The 12,195-nt window shown below is 32.6% G+C and overlaps 1 pseudogene; it reads right to left on the reverse strand.

Annotated features, from left to right (window-relative positions):
- Positions 1-5,538: 5,538 nt before the first annotated feature.
- LOC149817436 (heat shock 70 kDa protein, mitochondrial pseudogene) lies at positions 5,539-8,387 on the reverse strand (annotated as a pseudogene).
- Positions 8,388-12,195: the final 3,808 nt, after the last annotated feature.

Below are 12,195 nucleotides of genomic sequence, written 5' to 3' on the forward strand. Positions count from 1 at the left end.
CAATGATGATTACTTAAGAATGCTAAACATTTCAACGATTTATACTAATGAATGATAAATGCTAAAATGATTGTAAACGATTTTAAACCATTTATCTCATTTACTTGCAGACCATCTAAAATGAACTTAGCATTATCTTTCTTGATATTTATTGTAGCCCACCGACCGATCTTGAGAAAACCACAAATCGCAGGGCCATATTGAGAATGCAAGGCGACAATATGCTTTCATGCCCAGGCCTACAAAAATAATATATTAGTAAGACTATAACCTTCAACGATCTTAGTCTACAACTACCAAATATGCAATAAACAATTACCTAGACAAATGGCCAAAACCCTCCAACGGTTTTTATACCCTTACTCACACAGTAAAATTGACTGTATAAGTATGCGAGCATAGCAACATTTCATGCATAGTTGTTGACTTCATCTAAGTCTTTCAAGATCTGCAGCCATAGGTAACTTAACCTTGAACCAGACAAATTCGAAAACAAAGCAAGTCCAAAAAAATAAAGAAGGAAGCCGCACAACTCTTGGTTAGCTCTTTTAGATGCACATGTAGCAGACCGGTGTGATCATTGCAAAATTTTTTTTTTTTAGAAAGAAAACTCTCGCAAGGTTCACTTGACCTTTGGAAAAAGATTTTTTAAAATAACTCGCTTCCATTTTTGAAATATGCAAGAAAATTGGAAGACAGGGCTCGCTCATTGGTACGAGGTTCAACCGTTCTTAGCACCTTTACTGGGGGTAATTGAACCAATGGTCGAATTTATGCCTTTACTTTATTCGAATTTGCCTAAGAAATTATTCTAAATCCTAAATGCACATAGAATCATGCTTGTGTTATGATTTTAACTTTTGAAAATATGACACATGGTTTGGAAAATTGTTTTGATTTGAAAAGGCTTTAAAAATATTTCAAGATTGAATTTCTAAGTGATTTCGAAATTGAGTTGAAAATATATTTTGGAAAACTGTTTGGAAAATGTTTTGAGATTGACTTGAAATGATTTGGAAGATTTGTTTTTTTTGGATTTACTTGGAAAATTATCTCAAAAATCCTTGAAATTGATTTGAGATGATTTTCAAATTGAAATTTTGAATTTGAAGTTGAAATTGAAATTGAATGAAATTAAACCTAAATTTGAAATTTGAATTGAGATTGAAGTTCAAATTTAAATTAAAATCATTTTGAAATTGAATCTGAATTGAGTTTGAAGTTAAAATTGAAATTTGAAAATTGCTTGAAAATTGAAATTGAAATTGGATTTATGTTGAAAATGAAATTAAAATTGAAGTTGGAATTGAAATTGGATTAGAAATTATTTACTTGGAAAATATTTCAAAAATGATTGACAATAAAATTGAAAATTATTTCGAAAAAGATGAATGAAATATCTTTGAAAATATTTTGAAATTAATTTGAAAAACAGCTTTGGAAAAGAATTTTGGAATAACTTGAAATAATTTTAGATTTAAAAATGATTTTGAAAAATGACTTTGAATTTGAAAATGAAATAGCTTTGAAAATAAAATAAAATAATATTGAAAAATATTTCAAAAATAACTTGGAAAATAAAAAATATTTTGAAAATTTTAAAATTTAGAAAAAGAAAAGAAATGATGCAATTCTATCCTAAATGATTAATGTATTATTTTGTTAAAGTTTTGAAGAAATTCTAATAAAAATTATTCAAATTTTCATTTTAAAAGAGAGTTTTGCGCCTTTATAGAATTTAAACAAGATTATATTTTTATATATTCATGACTATGGCCACAAATATACTTTGAATTAATCTTTATTTGAATTCTGATAAAGAAAGAAAATGAATGAATTTTGAAATATTATGATTTTTTGAAAATAACCTAAGAGTGTAGGTTAAATTTTTTCTTAATAAAAAATAATAATTCTAAGTATTATTTGTATTCTAACTATGACCACAAATATGAACTTTACTTAGTTTTATTATCCTCTATTAAAGTGCTGCACATGATATTCATGATTCACCATGGTGTAATTAAAATAAAAATAAATTAAATTAAATATGTAAATTGAAATTAAACTATATGCTCATCTATTCCTAAACTAAGCATAAAGTAAAATTATCATTAATTGTTCAATTACAACCCTTGAATTAATACAACAATTGAGGAAATAATAAAATAGAAAAATCCTGCAAAATTAGCAAATTTGTTAGAAATAAATATAGGTTTTATGTATTTTCCTTCAATTATTGGAAAATTGAAGAAAAATAGCCAAAATTAGTCTTTTATGCCTTAGAAACAAAAAAATTAAACAAAATAAATGCAAATTAATGATGCATGAAATGCATATCATTTTTATAGAATATTCATACATTTTTATATGTTTTGAAGGTTTAGAACCTATGTATTGATGTGTTTAGGTATAAAGAGGCCACAATTCGAATTTCACTCGAATCAGAGTTAAAATAAGGAAAATAATGCATTTTTAGGGTTTTGGATCAATTTTCGATACAGAGCGGATCTAGATCCAACCCAAGAGCTCAGATTTGGATATTGGACTGGACCCAAACCTTAAATATCCTTAAACCTATGTAATTCAATGTGCTTTTTATGTTATTTTCTGAAAACCCCCTCTTTCTAATGCATTTAGGTAGTTATAGGTAAATAATACATAGTTTAGCATTTAACTAAAACTAACTTTTTAAGTAGGTGGCTTTTAGAATTAGGACTAACTTAGGTAGTATAAATAGTATGAAAAAAATTAGGCCAACATTTTTGGGTTTTGGAAAATCGCCCCCCTCTCTCGTGTCTCTCCTCTCCCCTCTCCTTCACACGCCTCCCTTGCGTGTGCTCTTCCTCTTTTCTTTTCTTTTCTTTTCCATCTTTCTTCACTTCATGTTTGTTTTATTCTTTGTTGGCTGCTGTGTTTTATTTGCAGGCGCTGCAGATCGAAAAAGGAGCTTCTCCTCAGTGGTGTGCCATCTACATCACCACGGAGTGGCCGTGCTCTTCCCTATCGCGACTTCTTTTTCTCTTCTTCAACCTTGTCTTCCAATAAGCTCTCGGACGATTGCAACAATGTAAAGGAGTTTGGCAGACCTTCAAAGAACGTGCTGGGCATGCCTTTCAACCGCACTAACTGCTCTTCCTCCCCCCTCTATCATCGGGCAGCCCTTGAGGTATGTCTTCTCAACCCTTTCTTTTAGTTAGCATCGAGTCGGGTCGTGACTTGGTCCATTTGTGAGTCAGCCTTTATTTTATTTTCGTCAGTCCAAATCCATTTTCTTAACAACATAAAATAGTCTTTTGATCGAGTTCTTGCATGAGCAAGAACCGATCTTGGTCGTGCATCTTCTATCCAACCGATTGAATCACACTATTTCAATCTCTCAATTACAATCGGTTGAATATTGTAAATAGTATAAATATGTGTATTTTAATTTTTGATTTCTCTGATTAACAAGTTAATTTCGGTTTTATATAGTTTTTAATAGGTCTGGGCGTGATCTAGCTGCAGCTATATCCAACCATTAACATCGGTTAGAGTTAGTCGATCAGTTTAGGGTTAATTGGTTAGGGTTAGTAACTAGGTTAGGTTATTGCTAATCCCATAGTTATCATTAGAAATTAGTTTTAATCTTATTAATTCTAATTTAACAATAGACTGATATTAGAGTTTATTTTAGTTTGTTACAGTTAAATTAGAGGTAATTATATAGCTAGTAGATTATCCTATAACCAGTTTATTTTAGTTTGTTATAGTGTAAACACCCCAAATTTTCTAAATTCCAAAAATCACCCTTTTTGATCTTGGGTCTCACCTTCTAAGTCATTCAAAAGGGCAATTGGGTCAATTTCTAATCATTTTTCGGATTCACTTCCTTGTTGAAGATCTGAAATCCAATTTTATTTTCTATACTAGACCCAACTTCAGATCCAGATTAGATATCCAAATCCAATTCTGAACCCTATTCTTCTATTTTCAATTCAAATCTAAAAACCAAAATCAATTTTTCGTGTAACTCAAGTATTTAGATCCAATCTCTTTTCGGATCCATTTTTCTCATTTTTCCTCAGTTTGAGATCCAAACTCAATCTTTACTCAAAATCTCGGATCTAGATCTGTTTTTAAAATTAATTCTTCTATTTCAAAAGCTCTCCTTTGCAAAATCCTCAAACTTTAAATTCAACATTTTTGTAAAATCTTTTAAAATTTCATCTGGATCTCGTCTTTTGAGTTATTTGCATTTTTATACTATTTTCGATTTTTTTTCTAAAAATAAAAAAAAGAAAAGAAAAGCAAAATTTCAGAAAGTGGCTTTAGGTTAAATAAGAAAAGGTTTTCAGAATTTTTTTGCAACTAAGCCCTCTTTTTAAAAATTTAAAAATTTAGAAGGGGCATTTTTAAAAACAAAATAACCACCCTCTCCTTTATAAAATGATCTAAAGGAGATGGAAAGCTCTCTCTCGATCTTTTGAAAAAGAGGATAATCGAATTCCTCTCCTCTCCCTCTTTCCCTCTTCTCTTCTAATTTTTCGGTTCACTCCTTTTTTTCCTCCTTCCTTCTCCTTCTCTTTCCCCCTTTCTCCTCTTATCCTCTTCTTCTCTTTTCTCACAGCGGAAGGAGATCCATCTAGCAACGGTGCAAAGGAGCCCTCTCTTCTCAATTTAATCGGATCCAAACTAGTAAGCATTTTTTTCTCTCTCCTCTTCCCTTCTCGTTTCACGTTTTCCTTGCTATTTCTGAAAATCTTCTTGGTTGATCCTGCGGTAATCAACATATCATCCAGCAAATTGCATTTATTCTCTTGTAATTTGCATTTCTTAATCCTCTTTATTTTGATTTTTGCATATGTAATGTCATGCATTTGATCCATCACATTTCTCATTCTATCGTATTTTTCAATCTATATCATTTTATTTTTGTTTTTCTTCATCGCATATGCATCATTTTGTGTTCTCTGCATTTGCTTCATTTAAATAAACATTGCAATAATCAAATGCCTTATATTCTGAGCATTCATTTTTATTCCGCATAGCATTCTACATAACAACATCCATCAACGATCCAGCATCATATCATTAGTATCTACATCGATCGCCGTCACCTCTGCATTTGTTATCATCAGCATCGAACTCACCCTGCATCTGCATTCCAATCGGTAGCGCATTTCATTTGCATCGTGTTGCATCATTTGAAATTTTTTATTTCAGCAACTTTCTTTAACATTTTTCGATTCTGTGATTTTTCTTATATGTTGCGATCTCCACGATTTGATTCGTTAAATTTTTTTTTGCATACTCCGCATCATTAACATTTCTGAAATTTCATTTTCATCATTTTTATTAGCACATTGATTTTCTGCATCATTGTTTTATTGTTTCTTTGCAAATCTGTGTGGATCGATGTCTTACATTTTAAATTCAGCATCATCATCCCCTTATTCACTGTTTCCATATTATTTGTCTAGACCATCATCATTATGTTTAATTCAGCATCATCGATGCTCATCAATCATTGCATCATTTCTATTCAATGCATCTTCCTTTTTAGCGCTTGCATGGGTTTCTTGTCCGCTCAATCGGGTTGTTAACCAAGCTCTCAAACTTGGACCTTGTCAATGTGATGTTCAAGTGTTTTGCACCAAAATGATCTGTTGTAATGAATGTCAGGTTGATATCTATCTGGGTTGTGGATGACAACTTTAACTTTGCTTTCTCTGCTGCCTCTCGAAGCCTTTGCAAAGCCAATCTGTCTTTTGAAAGATCTATTGCCTCAGTTCTCTTGAACTCACTCACCAGAAATTCAAGTAGCGCATTGTCAAAATCCTCTCTACCCAGAAAGGTGTCACCATTGGTTGCCTTAACCATAAAAACACCATTAGAAATCTCCAAAATTGAGACATCACATGTCTCACCCCCTAGATCAAAGACATCAATTAGGCCCTTCTTACTGTTTAATCTGTAAGAAAGTGCAGCAGTTATTGGCTCATTAATGATCCTTTGGACATCAAGTCATGTAATCCTTCCTGCATCCCTTGTGGCCTGCCTTTGAGCATCATTGAAATAAGCTGGAACAATAATCACAACCTTGCTAACAAAATTTTCAAGGTATGACTCCACAATTTTCAAGGAAGAGAAGAGTATCTTTTATTACCCATTCAGGTAAGGGTCAAGTTTGAGTCTCTCCTTTGGGAAAAGAAGAGGAGAATCTAGTCACGGATGTGTCAGTCGGATATCATGCGCTTTCTTTTACTAAGGATTTCAAGAATATTTTGCCAATTTGTCATAAAAATAGTTGTTAATCTCAAATCTTTATTGCACAAAGTTTTACTTCAAATTATCTTCAGTATTCTTTTCAAAAGGATAAAGCTCTTGCGAAGAAAGAAGAAAATTCAAGTTTTTCCTGTTGGTCAACCAAAAGGCTAAAGAAAAAATCCTCGATATGACCGGTAAAGGAAAATTCAATGATGTTAAAAAGCCATAAGTGAATTGATATTGATCATAGCTATGACACATTTTTAAAGACCATTCTTTTGGTAATAAGGCAATGGAAATATCCTGCACGATAAAAAGAATCCACTCAATCTCAATATCTCTCCTCAATCAATCAAGCTATAATTAACTATCTGCAAAAGAAATCTCTCAACCATCATCAAGTTGAAGACTGATGGATGAGTTAGACCCCCAGAGACAAAGGAGACTCGAAACATCTCCAAGTTGAAGGAGCATGTGACGTGTCCTTCTAGGAAAAGTTTAAATCATTGTCAAGTTGAAGGCTGATGTGACAAACCTCCCAACAAACCCTAAAAGATATTTGATTTATGTTATTATCAAGAGATTTCAATCCAAGAGACAATATCATCAATTCAATTCATGGGACCAAAGAAGACTCAGATCATCTCCAAGTTTAAGGAGCATGCGACGTGTCCTTCCAGGGAAAATCAGAACATAGTCGAGCTGAAGGTTGATGTGATAAAATTCTCGCCAGACCCCAAGAAAGCTCAATCCCTATGTCTTAAAAAGAGTGCAAAAAGATCATCATGGGTAAACCTCAAATATCAAACTGCCAAAACTGCAAAAAATTATCTTCATTCATGTGAAATTCTTTTATCAATAGCTTTTCATCAATTGCTTTTATGATATTGAGAATATCTTCCTTTCTTTTTATATCAAGGAAGTGGATAGCTTCCTTGAAGAAACCCAACAACAATAATTTGATTCTGGATTCTACGGAGTTAGCTTAGTTGGAGGTAATACTCTAGGTAGAAGAGGAAATATATTTTTGCATAAATGTGATTACATTTCAATTATTTTGAATCAACTGCAACTTTTATCATTTTGATAATTTTTTCTAGCTATCCCGACATGAAGTGAGAACTTGATGTCTATTTTGATATATCCTGACATTGTTGTTATCCTTGTTTAGGACTTGATAACATGAGTTTTCAAGATCCTTCCCTTTTTTTTAATCTGAATGCCTGGGCTCTCAGATTTGCACACTTCCCTATGTTCTCCACTGCTTCGTCATAGACAGTTTATAGGTCAGTATAGGAGTCAAACCTCAAGTTTATGTCACGAAAACTACCATTTTACCCACTTTCATTAAAAATTACCATTTTACCCCTAGGTCATCTCAGACCCCAGTCAGTCGGAGTCAACCAAGCTCATTAGTCAGTTCAAAACAGTTAGAATATCAGTCATTTCAAGCTCACCTGAGCTCACAGTGAGAAGGCCATTTTCATTTCTGACCATTCCTGCCAAAATGGGATCATTTCTTCATAAATGAACTCATTTCTCACTCAAATCCAAGTCAATTGTCTCCAAGTCAGTCATTTCCAGTCAATCCTAGTCCTCAGAGTCTAGCTTGAGCTCACCAAGAGTTCAAGTACTCCAGTTTCAGTTCAAAACTATTTTCAAGTGTCTAGAAGCCCATTTTAGCCCATTTCAGCTCTTTTAGCTGAAATTGAGCTAAGTTCAGTCAGTTGAGTTAGTGTTCAAGCTTTGATTTTAGTTCATCTTAGTAATATTGACCTTTGTTCTAGCTCAAACCTAGCTCTGATTCATAATTTACTTCGCTCCAGTGACTATTCTGTATCATTTCTCTAAAAATGACAACTTTTTTTGAAAATTTAATCGAAGAGGTCAGTTGAGTCAGTGTCTTGTCAGTTCAATTGAGTTCTAAAACCCTAGAACCCAGCTCAATCCAGTTCATTTTAGTTCAATCCAGCTCAAACCCCAATTTTTAGTGTCACTCGGGCTCGATAAAACCTGAAAACCATTTCTTGAATCATTTCGCAAGTTTTATCAATTTTAACACTTTTTGAACGGGTACAAGTGCCAATCGGCATCTCCTCCAAAGCCTTCACCTTCAGCCCTTGATCACATGTTGCCTCCATCCTTCACAGCTTCAGCCATAACATCAAAGTAGCAGCAAAACCATAGTCGCAGTCACTGCTCCAGTCATAACACCAGGGCAGTACGTTGGCCTAGCTTCTTCTTCAAGTATCCTCAAGCATCCCCAACGGTTGAAGGCCTCCTCGGTCTTATTTGGTGGCACTCCCTTTCCGCTGTAGCAGCAAGGTTGCAACCACCATAGCTTTCCCTCTAATCGATCCAAGGTAGGACCCCTCTAGCCATTTTATTTGATCTCACCCCAAATTTATTTTTTTGTTTGATCTTTGTTGCAAACTTGATGTAAAAGTCATTTTTTACAAAAGGAATAACTACAGCTTGATGTCAATTAAGCTATGGCGATAGTCATTTTGGGCTCGTTATGTATTGGAAAGACCATCGTATATGGAGTAAATTCATGTTATCTCCTTTCATAGGATAGTTTGTCTGAATTTTAAATGTTTTAACTTTACCATGTAGGTCTTTATTTTTATTATTAAATACTCTTTACAATATACCTATTATATGTGAAGGCTAAAAAAATGAAAGATTCATATCGATAGATCGAATCTTTCACTTCATAAGCCAAAGTTAAAGATAGATTTATGCCTCCAATAAATTTTCTTTTGCGTATTTCATGTCACTCTCTCTCTCTCTCTCTCTCTCTCTCTCTCTCTCTCTCTCTCTCTCTCTCTCTCTCTCTCTATCTATCTATCTATCTATCTATATATATATATATAAAGTGCATTTAGTTAATTTATTATTCCATTTCATTCATCTTGTGTAGGATTCATTATTACTTAGTTCAGAATTTGTAGAATCTCAGTTTTAGGCAAAGTCTAGTTATCATTTTACGTGTAATTTTTTCTTCTGTAAATACCAAAAAATTCATGATAGTTACCTTTGTTCATCTGCATTATCCTCCCAAAAACCCAGATTGGATTGAGTTTCAGAACTCTCTCTAGAAAATCAAACCCCAATTCAGGTTTTGAACTTTCTGAAATCCCCAAATTCAGTTTTAGAGGACAAAAACCTTCGAGATATCCTAGATGGATGATCCAAATTTCCTTCAAAAAAATGCCATGAGTCTCTATTAGATTCTACTATTTTCCAGTAAATTTTTAGATTTTTTCAATGAGATTTACGTTCTGCTAAAAATCAACTTTCTCAGACCTTTGAGAAAATCTTACCTTTTCCTTGTCAGGGTCTAGACCGACCCTAACCCACTGTGTCTGTTCAACCCATAGGCTGCATGCTAAAAATTCCAACATAGAAGTTGTTCCTCACCCTTCCCTCTATATTTTCTCAAAATTTGGGAATTTTTAGAATAGTCTAAGTATTTTCCTGGATTTAATTTTTCTATCTCACAGATTCCCATGTCTGAGAATTTCAGAGATTCAGGTCTTTGATAATCCTCTGCTTTCTCTCAAACCATAACCCAAATTCCATAGCTGTAAAAATAGGAAATTTGCCTCTATTGGTTAGAGACATTTTCTCATAATTTCAGCCATTTTCTCATTTGTCTGCCATTTGTTCCATAATTTTTCCCGAAACCTGTCTGTCTGCACTAAATCCTAGAGCCGTTGGATTCTGATCCGACTTGCCGGAGCTGTCAAGCTCCGACCATAGGTCAAAACCAGAATCTGTAAAAAGGAAAAAATCTTTGTCTGACTGTCTGACTGTCTTCTGTCACCCCATAAAATTTGAGAAATTGTAAGAAAGTTTACTATCTGAAATCCAATGTTGAATCAACATTTTAGGCAAAATTTTGATTTTTAGGATTTTTCGTTATTTTTTATATTAAAAGTAAACAAAAAATAGATTTTTGAGCTTAATTCTGTTTTTAGGGTTAGTCTAGGTGTCCATGCCAAATTTGGATAAATTCCAAGTTCATTTGCTTTGTATGTTAGTTTATTTTTAAATTCAGAAGCGAAAATCAAGTTAAATTTGATAATATGTGATATTTTTGCCATTTTAGGGTTTTTATCATGTAAATAAGAATGTCATGTCATATTAGGGTTAATTTTAATGTCATTTGCATTTCAATTTCTCATTTTTGCAAAATTTATTTCAGAAAACCCTGGTTTCAAGGCCATAGTCTTGTTATCAGGGGCATTTTGGTCATTTTGACCCCAATTTCGAAATTCCAAAATTCAATTTTCCAAATTTTTATGCATATCATCATATTGCATCATCTTATGTTTAATTTTATTTCATTTGATTTTCAAATTTTATAAAATTTCTTTCAGAAAACCCTGATTTCAAGGTTATCAGGGGTATTTTGGTCATTTTACCTCAATTTCGAATTTCCAAGTTTATTTTTGAATTTTATTACTTATTTCTCATGTTTATATCAAAGGGGGTATGAATTTGGGTTTATATCTAAATAATATCTGATAATTTCTAATATTTTCGAATAAATTCAAAAATCCTATATTTTTGTGCTAACATTGTTTTCTAGTTTTGTAGGAATATCCAGGAACAAGACTTTTATTTTCTTTTATTTCAATTCAATGTAATATCGGATGTAATAATTTGGAATAAGAGTTACTTTTCATCTTAGAATAGGACTGCATTGCATATAGTTTAATTTCTGAAAAAATCAATATTCGATGTATGATGCATATGCATATTTTTCAAAATCACTATGGTTGACACGAATGGCACCTGCACAAGCTCTTACGGAGTTCACAAATTTGGTGAGATTCGTATTTATGGTCATAGTCAAAAGACGAAGAAAACCAAGATTTGTGATCTTCGTATTAGCCACATTCAGCCTACACTTAGGCTAACTTCAAAAATGCACTGCATTTCTCAAAATTTCAAAAGGATTTCCAATTCCTCAAAGAATTATCTTTCAAATTCATTCAATTGCATCATTTTCAAACTCTTTCCCAATTTCATTTCAGAGAAATTAATTTTCCCAAAAAAAATTCAAGTCTTTCTCAAGATTTTATTTTCTTAGAATTCTGAATTTTTAAATGAGATTTCAAAGTATTTCCCAAGTTGAAAATCATGATTTTTCAAGATTTCCACATTCTCATTTTTATTTTCATATCCCAAAATCGATTTTTCCAAAGTTCCTTGAACTATTTTAGAAGTTGGTTTCTCAAGATTCTCAAATCCATTTTCTAAAAGAAAAAAGCAATTCCAATCTCAAAAATCATTTTTCTCAGAGTTTCCATTTTCCTGAGAATCCATTTTCCATTTCAAAAATCATTCTCCAATGAACTTCTTAATTTTCTCAATATTCTCAAATCCATTTTCTAAGAAAAGCAATCCAAATCTCAAAATCAATTTTTTCAAAGTTCAAGTTTTCCTCAGAATTCATTTTCTAATGCAAATTTCTGATTTTCAATGAAATTCAATGATTTTCCCAGGAATTCTATTTTCAAGGCACTTTCTCAAGAATTTTCCAAGTACATCTCAATTTTCCAAAGCAAACATCATATTTCTCAAACTTGCATCTTTTCAAAATTTCATAGCACAAGCCTGATTCTTTGTGCATTTTAGTAAAATAGAACACGATTTAGATATTTGAGTCAAGTCGAAGCACACAATTGATCATTGGTCCAATTACCCCTAGTAAAGGTGTCAGGAATGGTTGAACCTCGTACCGACAGATGGATCTCATTCCACGAAATTTTCCCACAAATTTTCAAAACGGAGGCGAGTAATTTTCAAAACCATTTTCAAAACTTTGGTCGAGTTTGACTCGCAGAATCGTTTCTCTCTCTCGCAGAGGGAGGGGGGGAAATTTTGCAATGATAACATGGCCATAGTCAAAATGTAGACAATGCTTAAGAATTTTAT

This window comes from Nuphar pumila, chromosome 13, assembly GCF_984573655.1.
Source record: "Nuphar pumila chromosome 13, dmNupPumi1.hap1.1, whole genome shotgun sequence".
Taxonomy (NCBI): Eukaryota; Viridiplantae; Streptophyta; class Magnoliopsida; order Nymphaeales; family Nymphaeaceae; genus Nuphar; species Nuphar pumila.